The sequence below is a fragment of the Ovis aries genome, chromosome 8, assembly GCF_016772045.2.
Source record: "Ovis aries strain OAR_USU_Benz2616 breed Rambouillet chromosome 8, ARS-UI_Ramb_v3.0, whole genome shotgun sequence".
Classification (NCBI taxonomy): domain Eukaryota; kingdom Metazoa; phylum Chordata; class Mammalia; order Artiodactyla; family Bovidae; genus Ovis; species Ovis aries.
In genome coordinates, this window is record NC_056061.1 from 48,098,342 (window position 1) to 48,116,395 (window position 18,054).

Below are 18,054 nucleotides of genomic sequence, written 5' to 3' on the forward strand. Positions count from 1 at the left end.
AATTCTGGAAGCTGTTAGAGCCTTTGCAGTCCATCAGTCCTGAACCTCAGGTTAAGAATCCCTAGTTCCTTGTTGTTGTTTAGTCTCTAAGTCATATGTTCAACTCTTTGCAACCCTATGGACTCTTACCTGCCAGGCCCCTCTCTCCATGGAATTCTCCAGGCAACTGGAATGAGTTGCCATTTCCTTCTCCAGGGAATCTTCCCGACCCAGGGATTAAACCCGGGTCTCCTGAATTGGTAAGTAGGTACTTTACTGCTGAGCCATCAGGGAAGCCCAGGAATCCCTATTATAGGGGGAGATTTAAAAGCTTCTCCTCAGGTTGATACAGCAATCTACTAATAAATAACGCAGACTCTTCCCTATGCAAGAGAGAACACAGCTATTCCTCCATCTCTTCTCCTATGACTGGGGATAAGGAGGAGGAAGGAAAAGAGAGGTAATGTCACTCTCAGGCTCTCCTGGCTATCCTGCACTGTCCCTAACCTCTATGCCTTGGTGTGGTACAGCAGTGGGGCACCATCAGTGGGATATTTGTTTCTTTGTTTCTTTTTTAAACTTTATTTTGAGAGAATTCTCTGGTGGTCCAAGGTTAGGACTCTGTTTCCACGGCAACAGGCACCGTTCTATCCCTGGTCAGGGAACTAAAATCCTGCATGCTGGGTGGCATAGCCAAAAAAAAGAAAACAGAAGAAAACCCTTATTTTGAAACAATATTACTTTCTCACGTAAGTTGCAAAAAAAAAAATAGTACATGAACCTCAAAGACATGACAGTAAGTAAAATAAGCCACACACAAAAGAAAAAACACTGTATGATTCCACTTATATAATGCATCTAGAGTAGTCAAATTGACAGAGGAAGAAAGTAGAACAGTGGTTACCAGGTGTCTGGGGGAGATGAGATTGGGGAATTATTGTTAAGTGGGTACCCAGTTTCAGTTCAGGATGATGAAAGTCTCTAGAGACTGATAGTGGTGATGGTTACCCAACAACGAGAATGAAACTGATGCCACTGAACTGCATATTTAAAATAATATTGAAATGGTGAGTTTTATGTCAACATTCAGAAAACGAAGATCATGGCATCTGGTCCCATCACTTCATGGGAAATAGATGGGGAAGCAGTGGAAACAGTGTCAGACTTTATTTTGGGGGGCTCCAAAATCACCGTAGATGGTCATTGCAGCCATGAAATTAAAAGATGCTTACTCCTTGGAAGAAAAGTTATGACCAACCTAGATAGCATATTCAAAAGCAGAGACATTACTTTGCCAACAAAGGTCCGTCTGGTCAAGGCTATGGTTTTTCCAGTGGTCATGTATGGATGTGAGAGTTGGACTGTGAAGAAAGCTAGCGCCGAAGACGCTTTTGAACTGTGGTGTTGGAGAAGACTCTGGAGAGTCCCTTGGACTGCAAGGAGATCCAACCAGTCCATTCTAAAGGAGATCAGCCCTGGGTGTTCTTTTGGAAGGAATGATGCTGAAGCTGAAACTCCAGTACTTTGGCCACCTCATGCGAAGAGTTGACTCACTGGAAAAGACTCTGATGCTGGGAGGGATTGGGGGCAGGAGGAAAAGGGGACGACAGAGGATGAGATGGCTGGATGGCATCACCAATTCGATGGACATGAGTCTGAGTGAACTCTGGGAGATGGTGATGGACAGGGAATCCTGGCGTGCTGCAATTCATGGGGTCGCAGAGTCAGACACAACTGAGTGACTGAACTGAACTGATGTCATGTACATCACAATAAAAAATAGTACAGAGAGTGCCCATGTACCCTATCTCCCAACAGTAATGTCTTACATAGTGACGTCGCTCAGCCGTGTCTGACTCTTTGCGACTCTGTGGACCGTAAGCCTGCCACACTCCGTCTAAGGGATTTTCCAGGCAAGAATACTAGAGTGGGTTGCCATTTCCTTCTCCAACTGTCTTACATAACCAGAGTACAATTATCAAAACAAGGAAATGGGCATTGGTGTAATACTATTAACTACAGAACTTACTTGGATTTCACTTTTCCCATGAGCTCAGGGTATGTGTGTGTGTGTGCATGTGTGTGTGTAGTTCTATGAATTTTATCACATTATGTAACTATCACCATAGTCAGAGTACAAAACTGTATCAAACCTCCACTTTACAGATTAGGAAACTGAGGCAGTTTGACAATTAAGTAAACTGTCAAAAATTTTACAACCAATAGGTGCCAGAACCAGGCATCTTACCCAGTAAGATCAGCTCTGAAGTGCATGACTCTTAATCAAAGGTTAACCAAAACTGTAAATATAGGGCATAACTAGGATACTCAAATGCATCCATATATGTGTATTCAAGAAGTCTGTTCTGTGGTACTTGAATATTTTAGACTATATATGGCATAATACAAAATAGTACACAATGCATTTCAGCATTGTACCTAAACTGGGTCAAATCCAGAATTTCATGCTGGGACTTACTATTCACTTAGTATTTTCTAGCTAAAAAGTAACTTTAAAGACTGGCATGAGACATGTTATCCTGACAAAGGAAGAGAAAAAATTTAGCTTTGTGAAAAATCTGAACTGAAATTTTCCAAGTCAAATTGTTCATGATTTGGTTTATTTTTATCCTCAATAATAAATTCAAATCACTACCATTTAACCATGATAAAATAGGCCCATCTCATGTTATTACATTTTTACCTCCTATTAAGCAAATATTTTAGTTACTAGAATATCTAAATAGTTCCACTATGGGAACAAAGTTTTTTTTTAAATACATATGATTAACACTGGATTTTCTTGTGTGATTTTACAGCTTTTTATGAATACCTGATATATTTATTTTTATGATCATAAACTGAATATATGTTCATTTTAAGAAGTCTAAAATTTCTGTAAAGATGCAAAGGGGGGAAAAACCCAATACTTCCCAAACTTGTCACCTGGAGGCAATTTCCTTGTATATCAGATTTCTGTGGGACTTGCCCAGAGTTAGAATAAAATGCTGACATTTTCAAAAACTGAAAACTCTAATTTACAGAAATAAGAGTATAAATTTTCTGACCTTGGAATCAGGTTTTAAAATAGTGTGGTATTTTGGGTTTATATTCCCGAGTGTGAATACAGGCATGAATAGTCTGAAAGGACTTGACACAGTAAGCGACTGGAGCTCATAATAAAAGAAGTCCTCAGGTTACGTCAAATTAACAATCTCATTAGTTTCTCTGCTCCACAGATCATCAGTTCGATCCAACAGCATCTACCTTCAGAAGTGTGGAAGAAAAAGAATGTTGATTTTACCCAGTGAATATGAATAATTTCACAGAACCACACATTTTTTAAAGCAATATTTTGGTCTAGTCCCCTCAGTGGAGAGAAAACTGAGGCTCTCAGAAACTGTCTGGAGCTCTACAGTGAGCTGGCAGCCTGGACCACACCATATTCCCTGATGTCCTTCCATCTTCCCCAAGGCCCCGGACATGCTCCTCCACCCAACTCAACAAGATGATGGAGAGCAGGATTCCTAGAGCTGACGTGGGAAACTAAGAGAGAGCTAAGTTCTATTTTCACCTCTTATCTACTTAATATCTGTAAGGAAAATTGACCTTATTCTTTTGTATTTATTCCTTTTAGAAACATTACTCAAAGCGTATGTCCTGTACCAAAAATCAACAACAACAAAAAAACCTTGCTAATTTTTAGTTAGCTATTAATACTAGTTTAGTTTAGTTATTAGGCCTGGCGTGCTGTGATTCATGTGGTCGCAAAGAGTCGGACACGACTGAGCGACTGAACTGAACTGAACTGAGTTTACTTTGGACTACTTTTCCACTTTTTATCAATAAACTCCCAAATTTAAATTAATCTTTTCATAGTTACATACCTTTTCCTAATTGTATATGAAGATATTAAGATTTCCCAGATGGTCAACAGACACATGAAAAGATGCTCAACATTGCTAATCATCAGGGAAATGCAAATCAAAACCACAATGAGATATCATCCCATGCCTGTCAGAATGGCGATCATCAAAAAGAAAACAAATAGCAAATGTTGGCAAGGATGTGGAGGAAAGGGAACCCTTGTACACGGCTGATAGGAATATAAATTGGTACAGTCAGTATGGAAAACAGTATGGAGGTTTCCCAAAAAGCTAACAATAGAACTATGGTGTGACTCAGCAATTCTACTCCTGGGTATTTATCTGAAAGACACAAAAAACTAATTCAAAAAGACACATGTACCCCAATGCTCATAGCAGCCTTATTTACAACTGCTGTCAAGACACAAAAGCAACCTAAGTGTCCATCAGCAGATGAATGGACAAAGAAGATGTGCAACACACATACACACATACACAATGGCATATTATTTGGTTGTAAAAAAGATGGAATTTTGTCATTTGCAGCAACATGGATGAACATGGAGGACGTTATGCTAAGTGAAATAAGTCAGGTAGAGAAAGACAAATACTGTATGATAATCACTTAGATGTGGAATCTAAAAAATACAACAAACTAGTGACTAAAAGTCGGACACGACTGAGTGACTTCCCTTTCACTTTTCACTTTCATGCATTGGAGAAAGAAATGGCAACCCGCTCCAGCGTTCTTGCCTGGAGAATCCCAAGGACGGAGGAGCCTGGTGGGCTGCCATCTATGGGGTCGCACAGAGTCGGACACGACTGAAGCGACTTAGCAGCAGCAGCAGTGACTAAAACAAACAAACAAAAAAGAAGCAGACTCACAGATACAGAGAACAAACTAGTGGTTACCAGTGGGGACCGGCAAGTGGGGAAGGGAGAGGCAGTATAGAGGTCGGGGACTCAGAAGTACAAACTATGAGGTAAAACATAAGCTACAAGAATGTATTGTATAACATGGGAAATATGGCCAACATAATAACCATATAATAATTATAATAACTTAAAATAATTTTTATAATTATTATAGTATATAATTTTATAATATATTATAATATATAATATAATTATTTTATAATTATTATAATAATTATAATAACTGGCCTTCCCTGGTAGCTCTGTCAGTAAAGAATCTGCCTGCAGTGCAGGAGACCCGGGTTGATTCCTGAGCTGGGAAGAGCCCCTGGAGAAGGAAATGGCAACCCACTCCAGTATTCTTGCTTGGAAAATCCCATGGACAGAGGAGCCTGGTGGGCTACAGTCCATGGGGTTGCAAGAGTTGGACATGACTTAGCAACTAAATCACCATCACCATGAATGGATAACAACCTTTTAAAAAAAGTAAAGCATTTCATAAAGCACTTTGTGGCTAATATCAGATTCTAATAGTTAAATTGATGCTCAAACTTTCTGACTCTCAATTTTCTTTTTTTTTTTAATAATTTTATTTATTTTTGGTTGTGAAGGTCTTTGTTGCTGCCTGTTGCTTTCCCTAGCTGTGGCACATGAGCTTAGTTGCTCCTTGGCTCAATTTTCTTTTAAGTAAGAGTTGCAGACAAAAGGAAGGAAGCAACTCATTCTAACCCACATTTCAATATCTACAATGTAGTTTTATACTTTATACCCTAAAACCATAAGACACTGAGTATTATCTATGAAAATCATGAATCACTATGTTGTATAACTGAAACTAATATAATATATCACCTACGCTTCTGTACAGGCTTCCCAATGGTAAATGACTGAAGAACGCAACAATAATAATCTACAACTACACTAAGGAAACATTACTATGATGAGTGTATTTTTGAGCATATTCTTCAAAGTTGTTAAAATATCACCCGGTCCTAGCTTAGAGTTGGGGTCTGGACAAGGAAAGGACAAGGGAAGAAAGTTCTATTTCTTAAAAGGAACTATGACAGCCATCTGTGACATCGTTATCCAAGTCAGCCTTTCCTTGGAAGACTAACAAGTATCTCTTATTGATAGGTATTATCATGGGATGCTCTGCAATTTAATAAAAGCCATATCATCTGGGCTTCCCTGGTGGCTCAGTGGTAAAGAATCCGCCTGCCAATGCAGGAGACATGGGTTCGAATCCGTAATCCAGGAAGATCCCACCTGCCACAGAGCAACTAATCTGGTGTGCCAGAACTACTGAACCTGTGCTCTAGAGCCCAGGAGCCGCAATACGGAGCCCAAATGCTGTAACTAACTACTGAAGCCAGAAGCCCTAGAGCCCGTGCTCAGAAACAAGAAAAGCCGCTGCAGTGAGGAAGCTGTGCGCTGCAACTAGAAATTAGCCCAGCTTGCCACAAGAAAAGCCCTGTGAGCAGCAATGAAGACCCAGCAGAGCCAAAAATAAATAAAAATATGAAAAAAAAAATGTATCATCTGAAAAGATTATCTGCTTCTCTGTGCTAAAAGTACACACAGAAATTAAATCCTATTTGAAACATTTCCCAGCCTATCACCTATGTTCAGACTTCCCAAGACATAAGACAACCACACCCCCTTTGCTGCTAAGTTGCTTCGGTTGTGTTCGACTGTGCAACCCCATAGACGGAAGCCCACCAGGCTCCACTGTCCCTGGGATTCTCCAGGCAAGAACACTGGAGTGGGTTGCCATTTCCTGCTCCAATGCATGAAAGAGAAAAGTGAAAGTGAAGTCGCTCAGTCATGTCCGACTCCTAGCTACCCCGTGGACTGCAGCCCACCAGGCTCCTCCATCAGTGCACTAATACAGGTTCAGTCCAAACCAGGGCTCATGGTGGTCACTGAAAATGAGTATTCCAAAGATGGTCTAAATAAAATCAAAGATCATCACAATAGTAAACCAGAATTTTCTGATTGAAAAAACAATAAATCATCCTATAATGTAAACTAGTTACTTCATAGTTTATTTGCTAACAGAGGTTTCGAGCACCCACTATTCTTAAATATGGGCAGTGACATATACCCATCACTGGACATTGATTTGGTACTATTTATAATAACAACCAGGCTTCCCAGGTGGCGCTAGTGATAAAGAACTCACGTTCCAGTGCAGGAGACCTAAGAGACGTGGGTTCCCTGGGTCGGGAAGATCCCCTGGAGGAGGACATGGTAACCCAATCCAGTATTCTTGCCTGGAGAATCCCATGGACAGAGGAGTCTCGTGGTCTACAATCCATAGGGTCACAAGAGTCAGACACCCCTAAAGCGACTTAACACTCACATACATAATAAAAACCATTAAAACAGCTATTATTTCTTGAGACTCCATTGTGTTCCAGGTCTTTAAAAGGTGGTTTTATGTATATTATCTAGTTTAATTCTCTTAAAGAGTCTTATGAGGAAGGCTCTAGCCAACTCTATTTCATATAGGAGAAAACCAAGATGCAGCCCACTGCACACAGAAGCTATAGTGTGTGCTAGGTCGCTCTTCTGATTTTCCAGGCAAGAATCCTGGATTAGGTCACCATGCACTCCTCTAGGGGATCTTCCTGACCCAGGGATCGAACCCAAGTCTGTTGGCATCTCCTACAGGGCAGGTAGGTTCTTTACCCACTGAGCCACCTGGGAAACCCACACAGAAGCTTAACCTGGGGCTTTTTCAGGCAGACACCTTCCTTAGTTAACTGGTTTCTCCTGGGTGGCGGGTTTTATCTTAGACCAACAATTCCTCAACTGTTCACCAAGGCACTAGGAGTGCTGTAGCAAATTCACAGGGACAACTCAGGATTTCTGAAAATTTCAAGGGAAACACAGTATACTCAACACGCTGGACGTTGAACCTACAGGCTGGTGGAGTTCACAGTTTTCAAATCAGATCCTATCACATTCCTACCAATGACACTGTAACTCTGCAAAGCATGGGTTTTCAGTGGTTGCTGTGATAAAAAGTGAGTGCTGCAGAAAAATTAATGTGGGACAGGAAATGAGACTGTGATCCAATCAGATCCCAAGTGTGTGTGTGTGTGTGTGTGTACACACACATCCCATTTGAAACTGGTTAAGAATGATATAAATTTTTTTCTCTTAGTTTATGTGTGTCATTTTTCTTCAAACAGCTTCTATGTTGTTAGGATATAAATACTTGTTATTTCAACCTAACTACTTACTAGCTACCAAAAACCAGGGGCACTGTGAAAAAATTACTGAGATACAAAGGGCACCATGAACCAAGTTTAGGAATCTTGTGATTAACCAAGAAGTGACTGAATGTGTACAATTCACAGAGGAGAGCTGTGAGTCAACCCAAAGAAATAACTTAAAAGTCCCGAACACAAACATCACAACCAGAAAAAGAAGAATTTAGGTTAAAACCGTTTTTAAAGGTCACTCTCAGTTGGCTTAATCCTTCAAATCCCAATACAATGTCCTCTGGATAATTGGTATTTTTTTTAAAGACTTCTAAAACACATGCGTGCAAATTACTGTTTTTCCAATTCTTAGAGACTCAAGCAAAGCTTTCAAAATTATAGCCTCCAAGCTATGTTTGAAGAGACTGGGCCTCCCCCATACAGACAGAACACACCCGCGGAGCCTTGCCAACGAAACCGGGGGCAAAGCGTGACAGAGACACTGCTCACCCCAGCACTTTGATACTTTTAGCTTTTTTGTGGTTTGCATCTTACTCTCAATATCCTGCTTTTAAGTTCTACAGGCTCCAGGTTCCTGTGAAAATGGTTATTTAGAAACTTGCCTTCCACAGAGTTTCTCATATCAGATATTAAGTGTGAAAAGCAAAGGGGAAATAAACACAAAAGCCAGACTAGTGGTTCCTCTGGGAGATAAAAGAGAAGTGGAATGCCATGGGGAGGAGTGCTCGGGGCTGCAGGTTTCTAAGGATGCTCTGGCTCTTCAGCTACCTGGGTGTGTCTTCTGGTCTTATTTTTTAATTTGCACTTCTCCATTTGTCGCTTTCTGAATGCACGCTATAGTTCACAGCGGCGGCCCCAGAATTTCAGCATATGCGTGCCCTGGGAGCTGGATGTGTGCCTTGTCTCTAAGCAGAGTTGTCTCTAAGCAAACTGTCTGCTTTTACTTGGATTATGTACTTATCTGGAGAGGCTGATGGGTCTGACTGAGAAGCGAAGGTTAATTTTTGGTGCCACCACTGAACCAGGAGTTAACAAATTGGTATTTTGTTATCACCTTTGGTTGATATCTCCCAATGTGCCATCAGTTGTTTTCCTGGGTTCTTATTCCTTTCCACCCTTCTTCCTCTCTCCCCTCATTTATGACCTAGAGTGCAGAAAACTCTTCTAATTAGAATGGTTAATTTTTTTAAAAATTCTTCATTTACAATATATTAAGCAGCTGCTAAGGATGATGGAAGATAAACAGGTGTAGTCAGCAGGTAGGACACCAGGAGAACCACGGTTGCTATTGCTATTTTAAGGATGGGACCCCCTCCCCACAGAGACCATCAGTACACTGTGGGACCACCATGGACCCGGGTGTGCTCGTATTCATTGCCCAAGTTCCTCCCACTAACATTGGCCTAGTAGATGTTACCTAAACGTGAAATGACTATCCTCATCCACAGGCTCACGGAAAGGATGCCCAACGTTCAAGAGCTCTATGCCAAGCTTTTCACTTACATTTAACTTCTACAACAGTACTACCAGGCTATGTACAAATACACCCAGTTTACCTGAGGCTTAAAAAAGTGAATTTTCCAAAGTCACACAACCTAACAAGACTCATCAAGACTCAGTCTCATAACCCCAAAGGGAACTTCATCCACCACCACTAACACCATCTCATCACGCTTTAGGGAAAACATGCTTGACCCGCTTTAGGAAATTGAAGCCCCTCTCTGGTAACAAGTAATAGACGCCACTTCCCCTCCCTCTCCTCAAATCTACCGAAAGCACCACACTGAAATTTCCAAGACAAGTGTCTGTGAACTGATGTCTCCATTCAGACCAAACAACGTGCTCGCTTCCTCTGGGACATGCCACTTGCTAACTCTTTACAGAGCTTAATTCCAGCCAGAACGGAGCTCCTCCGGGCAGAATAGCCCCCACGGTCCGGCGCCTGCGCCCCTCTGCGGTCCTCGAAGGGGTGAGGGAAGGGACCAGACTGCAGGCACGTCCCAGCCAAGTCCGGTCACTCCGAAGCCGACCGCAGGCCCGGGGACGGCGGGGGCCGCTGGCCACCAGAGGAGACCCTCCTCTTACGCCCCAAGACTGCCGGGTCTCCGCGTCCGGAATACCTGGGGACCCCTGTTCCCCTCACACACACACCCCGACCACCACCACCACTTTCTACAAACTCTTTCAGCTCACTGGAGCAAGAGGAAGGGGACGTACAAAGGCAATGAAGTTCTCTGCCCCCTCCCCCAAGTTCTATATTCTAGGGAAGCAAATGAAGGAAAGCGACAAGGGAGGTGCCCGGGGGAGGACCGCCCCCCCTCCCAACCTCAGGCGACTGCTTCCCCGGAGGCCGCAAGAAAGGCGGCATCGCGCTGGGTCTGGGACTCTCCCCTAAACAGTCAACGATCTGGGGGAGCCCCCACCCGCGACATCGTCCCCCCCGGATCAGAGCCTCACACACACACCCCGGGAGGAGGGGGCTCCGGCCCTTGGAGAAAGAGAGGTCTGGAAAGGACCCGGCGAGGTCACACAGTACCTTTCTCTCCGCGCCGCAGGGTCCGATGCTGACGACAGGGTGGGAGGCGAGGGGATTCGGTGGGCACGGGTTCTCGCTGGCTCCGGCGGCCCCTGGGCCTCGGCGCCGCCCAGCGCCGCCGCCTCCTGCCGCCGCTCGCCAGGCTGCGCTCGCCGCTCCGCAGGTTACCTGTGGCCGAGTCGCCTCGCCCGCCGCCCGCTCGGCCCTCCGCCCCGCCCGCCCGCGCTCCGAGGCTGGGGCCGCAGCGCCCCGCAGCGGCCGGTTCGGGCGCGGCGGCGGCCCGGGGCGAGGTGGGGCCCCCCAGCCCTCCCGCCGGCCTCGCTCTGCAGCCAGCTCCCTGCCCCGCCGCCGCGCCTTCGGCGCCTGCCGAGAGGCCTCCTTATCAAGAGGGAGAGGAGCCAGAACATGCAATTGGATGAGGTTTTCCGAGCCTAGGTTGCCAGGTTTGTTAGGAGGGAGAGGGGATTCGGGAGGAGAAACTATCCTTCAACCTGTGGCCAAGTGTGTATTTCAATGTATTCGTAGTTCACTTAGCTGAGATGTCTCAACGGAAGCGAGACAACAATGATGAAAGATCCAGATTCATTAGAAAGCTGAAGAGAAGAAAGGAAGCCTTTATTCCAAACAACTTGTCGGTTAGTAGCTTGTCGGAAGCATCTTTTAATGAAATAGGAAGCACTGAATGGTCCAGCCTCCTATATTCAAACCATGCTTTACACACTATTAACTCGGTCTGTTTTTGTCTATTTTTCAGTTACTTCTTCCGTGTCTAGAAGAGTTCCCTGAACACACCGAGCGCTCAATAAATTTTTGTTGAATGAATCTACGAATGAGTAGGAAGGATCTCATTCAACCTTTTGAAGAAGCGTGACAGGTATCTACTCTCTGAACACAGGGAGATGGAGAGGGAGAGATTCCGGCTTACCCGAGCTTAATTTTAACCGGATTTTTTTCGTATTCCCTCTGAAATAGACCTGGGAAAAAGAAACGTGGTGATCTCCTACGTTTTCTTAAGATATGTGTCTCCTTCTCTCCTTCAGGGAACATCAATCAGAATGAATCTAAAAAGTACTGTGCACACCAGGGAAGAGTAAGTGTCTGATTTTCTTCCAACTTCCGAACTTCCCCAATCCCAAAGTCATAACTAGAATATTACTCGGCAGGATGTGAAATCTCTTCTGAGTGTCCTTTGGCCTCCTTCAGATTTGTCCCCATCCCTGTCATTCCCCATTACGAGCTAATAGAAGAATACAATTCTTTTCCTTGCCAGTCAGCTCTGAATTTCTCTCCAGGTAGGTCACCAGTGAGGGCTAGGTGATCCCCCAAGGTCAAAGTACCCATTACCTTTTAGTGTGATTGTTTCTTTCTTACACTTTTCCAGATTAAAGGCTTTTCCAAGCTAGTCCATTGAATAAACATCCAGAGATACAGAGTGCTCCATTCCTCCAGGAGGCTTTTATGAGATCACCACAGAGTGGAGATGAGATGGAGTTTGAAGTTGCATTCCTGGGCAGTCAGAGCAATCGCACATTAATCCTGCTGAAAGGAACAGAAGCCAGTCTGTAAGACATTCGAATGCTCCTGGGAGCTGACTGGTCTGCAGTTCTTCCCAGACCTTCAGTTCAGTTCAGTCACTCAGTCGGATCCAAATCTTTGTGACCCCATGAATCGCAGCACGCCAGGCCTCCCTGTCCATCACCAACTCCCGGAGTTCACTTAATTAATGGGAATCCTTGGCAGAGGGGCCTCATGAGAGCCAAAGCAGACAGTGGGTGAGCTGTTTGGAGATCATGCTTTCTTGTTTCCAGGTCGACACACGGTCTTTGGGCATCTCATGAAAGGAGAATCCTAAAGCTCCCTGTGTGTGAGGAAGGCTAGCAGCCTGCAACTTTGTTCTGCCGCTCTGTCCAGTTCCATCACAGCCAACCTCACACATCCACCTCACTACCTTCTCCTTCTGCTTCATGAGGCAAAGTTTGGCTCTACCAATGATAGCTTTTACTACTCTGTTAGAATATTGTTCTTGTTCAGTTGCTAAGTCGTGTACTACTCTTTGCAACCTCATGGACTGCTGCACGCCAGGCTTCCCTGTTCTCTACTATCTCCTGGAGTTTGCTGTAGTTCAAGTCTGTTGAGTCAGTGATGCCATCTAACCAACTGCTGCTGCTGCTGCTGCCAAGTCGCTTCAGTCGTGTCCGATTCTGTGCAACCCCAGAGATGGCAGCCCACCAGGCTCCCCCGTCCCAGGGATTCTCCAGGCAAGAACACTGGAGTGGGTTGCCATGTCCTTCTCCAATGCATGAAAGTGAAAAGTGAAAGTGACGTCACTCAGTCATGTCCGATTCTTAGCGACTCCATGGACTGCAACCTACCAGGCTCCTCCACCCATGGGATTTTCCAGGCAAGAGTACTGGAGTGGGGTGCCATTGCCATCTAACCAACTAACTGGCTCCTATTACCAGCAACATTTCTTTAACGAGCTGACCACACTAGCTTTCTTTTGTATCACTAGCTGCAATTGGTCCTTCAGACCACTATTCTGCCTTCCATTCCTGAAACTGCCCTTGCTAAGGCTTCCCACTCAAGAAAATTCATAAATGCTCCCTCTACAATCATGCTCTCTTTGTCTTCCAAAGGAAACGGCCATCCATAATTCTGTGTTAATAATTCTCTTACCGCAAATATATGTAGCCCTAAATACTACACTATTCAGTTTGGCCTATTTTTGAACTTTTTTCTAAGTGGAATCATTCTTCACCATTCCAGTTCAGCTTGCTTTTTTTCACTTAGCATTCTGTTTCTGAGATTCAACTCTTCAGTTCCTCTGTTATGTGGTATTTCATTGAGAGAAGATATCATAGTTTATTTGCCCAGGTTACTTTCAAGACAGTGTGTTGGACATTGTCCCAGTTTTTACTTTTGCACGCAGTGTTGCTATGAACATTCCTAAATATTTCTTCTGAGGTATGTGTGCAAGAGTTTTTAAAATACATATTTGGAAGTGGAATTGTTGGGTCTTAAGGTATGAGTATGTTCAAATTTACATACTAGGTAATGCCAATGGTTTTCTAACTCAGTTGTACCAATTTTAATTCATGCAGTGAGGTATGAAAGCCCCCTGACTCTACATCTCTGCCAGTGCTTGTTTTTCCTGTAGGTGTGAAATGATTTCTTACTGTGATTTGTGTTTCAAATACAAATTTGTAAATCAAATACTGTGATTTGCATTTCTCCAATTATACGTATAATTGTTCATCTTTAATGTTTGCTAACTATTCTTGTTTTCTCTTTTGTTAATTTCTCATGTCTTTTGCCCTAATTTATGGGTGTTGAGAAATCCTTCTTGGCTCCAAGGATATAAAAACATTCTCCCATATTTTCTTCTAAAAGTTGTAAAGTTTTGCCTTTCGCATTCCATCTGAAATTCAATTTCTCCTCTCATTCACAGTGCCAGAGCTATCTTATAATGGTTTCCAAATATCTATGGGTCAGTTTTAGGTGCTCTGTTTTGTTACATTTCCTATCCCTATGCTGGTCACATACATCCTGAAAAACCTATGTGTTTTTTATATTGGAATATAATTGCTTTACAATATTGTGTTACTTTCTGCTGTACAACGAAGTGAATCAGCTATGTGTACACACATATCCCCTCCCTCTCGAGCCTCCCTCCCACCCCTCTCCATCCCACCCCTCTAGGTCATCACAGAGCACCGAGCTGAGCTTCTTGTGTTATGCAGCAGCTTCCCACTATCAATCTGTTTTATGCGGGGTAGTAAATATATGTCAGTGCCACTCTCCTAGCTTGTCCCACCCTCCCCTTCTCCACCTTGTGTCCGCATGTCTGTTCCTATGTCTCTGTTTCTATTCCTGCTCTCCAAATAGGTTTGTGTGAACCATTTTTCTAGATTTCATATATATGTGTTAATATACGATATCTGTTTTTGTGACTTACTTCACTCTGCTAATGACAGACTCTAGGTCTAACCATATCTCTACAAATGACCCAGTTTCATTCCTTTCTGTGGCCGAGTAATATTCTGTTGTATCTATGTACCACATCTTCTTTATTCATCTTACGTTTGCAAACAGACCCTGAGTTTTGAATTCATAGCAAACGGGTTCCAGCAGCTCAGGTCCCTTTCCATTGCTTCCCACAAAGTATGCCTCTCTGGGTGGAGAAGGCTGAAACTTCAGTGGAACCTAAATACCCTTTTCTTTGGCTTCCTTCTTTTTCTGATCATTTTCCTTCACATATTTCAAGAAGCTATCTCAACTCGTGGGTTGCATAATATGTTCAATACATACATTAATTCTATTGGCAAGAATCTTGCCATTAACCTGTTTGTTTACAATACCAGTTTTGCCATTGAGAACCTTTGCGGAGCATTCCCTTTTTGAACAAGGTTCATTCCCTTGATGTCTACAACATCACCTTCCTTGTAGATTCTCATGGATGTGGCCAAAGGAATGACTTCCATCTTCTAAAAGGTATACAAAAAGATGCCTCGCCTCCTTCCCTTTGGATTGGTCATTTTGGTCAATACTGGAAGCTGAAAGTCTGCACATCTTTTCATGTGTTTATTTGGCACCCCTGCCTCTTTGGTGAAACATCTCTTCATGTCTTTGCATATTCCTAATTGGAATATTTTTTACTGTTGAGTTTTGAAAATTCTTTACATATTCTAGATGTTAAGTCCCATGTCAGATATGTGGTTTATGAATATTTTACTCCACTGGTTCTCTTAACAGACTCTTTGCTGGGAAAAAGTTTTTAATTTTGTATTTTTTTCCTTTATAGATAGTACATGCTTTTAGTGCCACAATCCTGTTGTCTTTTTTCCTATCTTACGAGGCGATTAAACACTTACAGTACCCTGTGGAAGAGGAGTGATGGTAGTGGGCATCCTTCTGAGTTTCTGATCTTAAGCTACTGATTATCTGATTTGTCTCTCTCGCTCACTTTCAGTTATGAAGGTAAAGGGACTGTGTTTATCAGTTTGAAAGTGTTTGGCTGCAAGAAAGAGCATGCTTGTCTAGAGCAGTTTAAACATGTAAAAACTTACATAATAAAATATCCGGGCCTAGATTCTTTATTATGCTACCGTACCACCTCATTACTGGCTTTTGTTTTTGGCTTGACATCTAAGCAGGAAAAAGGGACAGCGCTTCCCATTGTGTTTTAATTCGGGAACAAACTCTTCTCAGCTGCGCCTTAAATTTATTTCTCCTTACATGTCATTGATCACAACTGGATCCCAGAAATGAGGAGGTGATTATTACACCCAGGGTAAACAATCATGATTCAGCCTCTGTGCCTGGGCTTCTCTCAGTGGCTGTGTTGATACTCAAGAGCACTTAGGGATATCAAACTAAAGGACAAAATGGTAGGGGATTATGCCACCCACAATCTCTGCCTGACATTTGTTTGACTTTGTATTCCCTGTGCCTGGCCACGTGAAGCAAATAGTAGGTGTATTTGGAAGTTTCTGTTGATCTTATCTCCTTTTGCTCAGAACTGCCTCCCCACTCATGAAGGCAGGCCTTTGCAGCCACTAGCTACACCCTCTGCCCTAATGGGTTGGACCATTCACTCAGCATATTTGTTGAAACTGGACCACCACCAGGCTACCATATTGCACAGAAAATACAATGTAAATGGTGTACCTAGAGATTCTGACTGCTGTGTTAGGTGCTGAGAACAAAACAGCACAAGCAGTGGTCCTGAGGTCTAGTGTCCTCAATCAAATGCTAAATTATAGCTGAGATATGTGCCCTGAAGGAGTAGCAGTATATAGTACTCTTTGGAAGGAATGATGCTATAGCTGAAACTCCAGTACCTTGGACACCTCATGGGAAGAGTTGACTCATTGGAAAAGACTCTGATGCTGGGAGGGATTGAGGGCAGGAGGAGAAGGGGACGACAGAGGATGAGATGGTTGGATGGCATCTCCGACTCGATGGACGTGAGTTTGAGTGAACTCCGGGAGATGGTGATGGACAGGGAGGCCTGGTGTGCTGAGATTCATGGGGTCACAAAGAGTCGGACATGACTGAGCGACTGAACTGAACTGAACTGAACTGAAAGTATGATTGGGCCATTAGGAGTGGACCACTGGCCCAAACTCAATAAGATGTTTTTATATATATGTATAAGGAGATTCTATTAATCATTATGATAAATATCAACTACCTAGTAGAAAAATGAGTGTGTGACCATGGGTAAATCATGTAATCAATTTCCCAACTTATAAAACTTGGACAGTCAAGCGCCTCTTTTTTTGTTTGTTTGTCTTAATTAATTTATTTTTTATTGAAGGAAAATTGCTTTACAGAGTTTTGCTGTTTTCTGTCAAAACTCAACATGAATCAGCCATAGGTATACATATATCCCCTTCCTTTTGAACCTCCCTCCCATCTCCTTCCCCATCCCACCCCTCTAGGTTGATACAGAGCCCCTGTTTGAGTTTCCTGATCCATACAGCAAATTTCCATTGAATTCTGTGCACACCTTACTGCATATAGGACCTTAGTTCCTTGACCAGGGATCAAACCCATACCCCTGCATTGGAAGGCAGAGTCTTACCCACTAGACTGCCAGGGAAGTCCCCCAACCAGATTTTCTTGCCTAGGAATCAAAGATAATAGTTAAAACTTATATAGTGCTCACCTTTAAAGGCAAGGCTTCCCTGGTAGCTCAGACAGTAAAGAATCTTCCTGCAATACGGGAGACCTAGGTTCGATCCCTGGGTTGGAAAGATCCCCTGGAGGAGGGCATGGCAGCCCACTCTAGTATTCTTGCTTAGAGAATCCCCATGGACAGAGGAGCCTGGTGGGCTAAAGTCCATGGGGTTGCAAAGAGTCGGACAGGATTGAGCAACTAAGCACAATCCTATTGAGGTATATAACATTAACAACAGTTGAGAGATGAGGAAATCAAGGCACAGAGAGGTTAAGTTTCTTGATCCAAGTCACACAGCTGGTTAGTGTTGGAGCCAGTATTCAAACCTGGATAGTCTAGCTCCAGAACCTGAGCCCACTATCACTGGGCCTGAAAGGTGAGGCAGCCATCTCCTGCCATCTGGTGGGAGAAGCACAGAAAGCCAGTTTTCATGCAGAGAGACAAGTGAGGACAGAAAGTAAAACCCAAGTTCCCTTTCAAAGGAAGCTTTATCTCCTGAGATATCCTGAGACACCTTTCCTGGGATCCTCTGAATATGACATAACTTCTGAATTCACCAATACACTATGTACAGCATAGTGATTCAAAATTTTTATAGTTTATACGCCATGTAAGGTTATTACAAAATATTCATTCGCTCTGTTCCCTGTGCTGTATAATATATCCTTGTAATTTATGTATTTTATATGTAGTATTAATAGTTTGTACCTCTTAATCCCATGCTCCATCTTGCCCCTCCCCCGTTCCTCACCCCAGTAACCACTAGTTTGTTCTCTGTATCTGTGAGTCTGTTTCTGGTTTGTTATACTCATTCATTTGTTTTATTTTTTGGATTCCACATATAAG

The 18,054-nt window shown here is 43.2% G+C and overlaps 1 protein-coding gene and 1 long non-coding RNA gene across 3 annotated transcripts in view; one reads left to right on the forward strand and one right to left on the reverse strand.

Annotated features, from left to right (window-relative positions):
* ANKRD6 (ankyrin repeat domain 6) overlaps positions 1-10,707 on the reverse strand; it is a 182,872-nt gene extending 172,165 nt beyond the window's left edge. For both annotated transcript variants that reach the window (XM_012182777.4, XM_012182772.4), the window contains exon 1: positions 10,527-10,707. The gene's annotated coding sequence lies outside the window, so the exon portion shown is untranslated. The remainder of the gene's footprint in view (positions 1-10,526) is intronic.
* A 163-nt stretch (positions 10,708-10,870) lies between these two features.
* LOC121820174 (uncharacterized) lies at positions 10,871-15,643 on the forward strand. The gene is made up of 4 exons (XR_006060618.2): positions 10,871-11,161; positions 11,281-11,400; positions 11,567-11,616; positions 11,908-15,643. It is a non-coding gene; the product is annotated as an uncharacterized LOC121820174 (long non-coding RNA).
* The last annotated feature ends 2,411 nt before the right edge of the window (positions 15,644-18,054 follow it).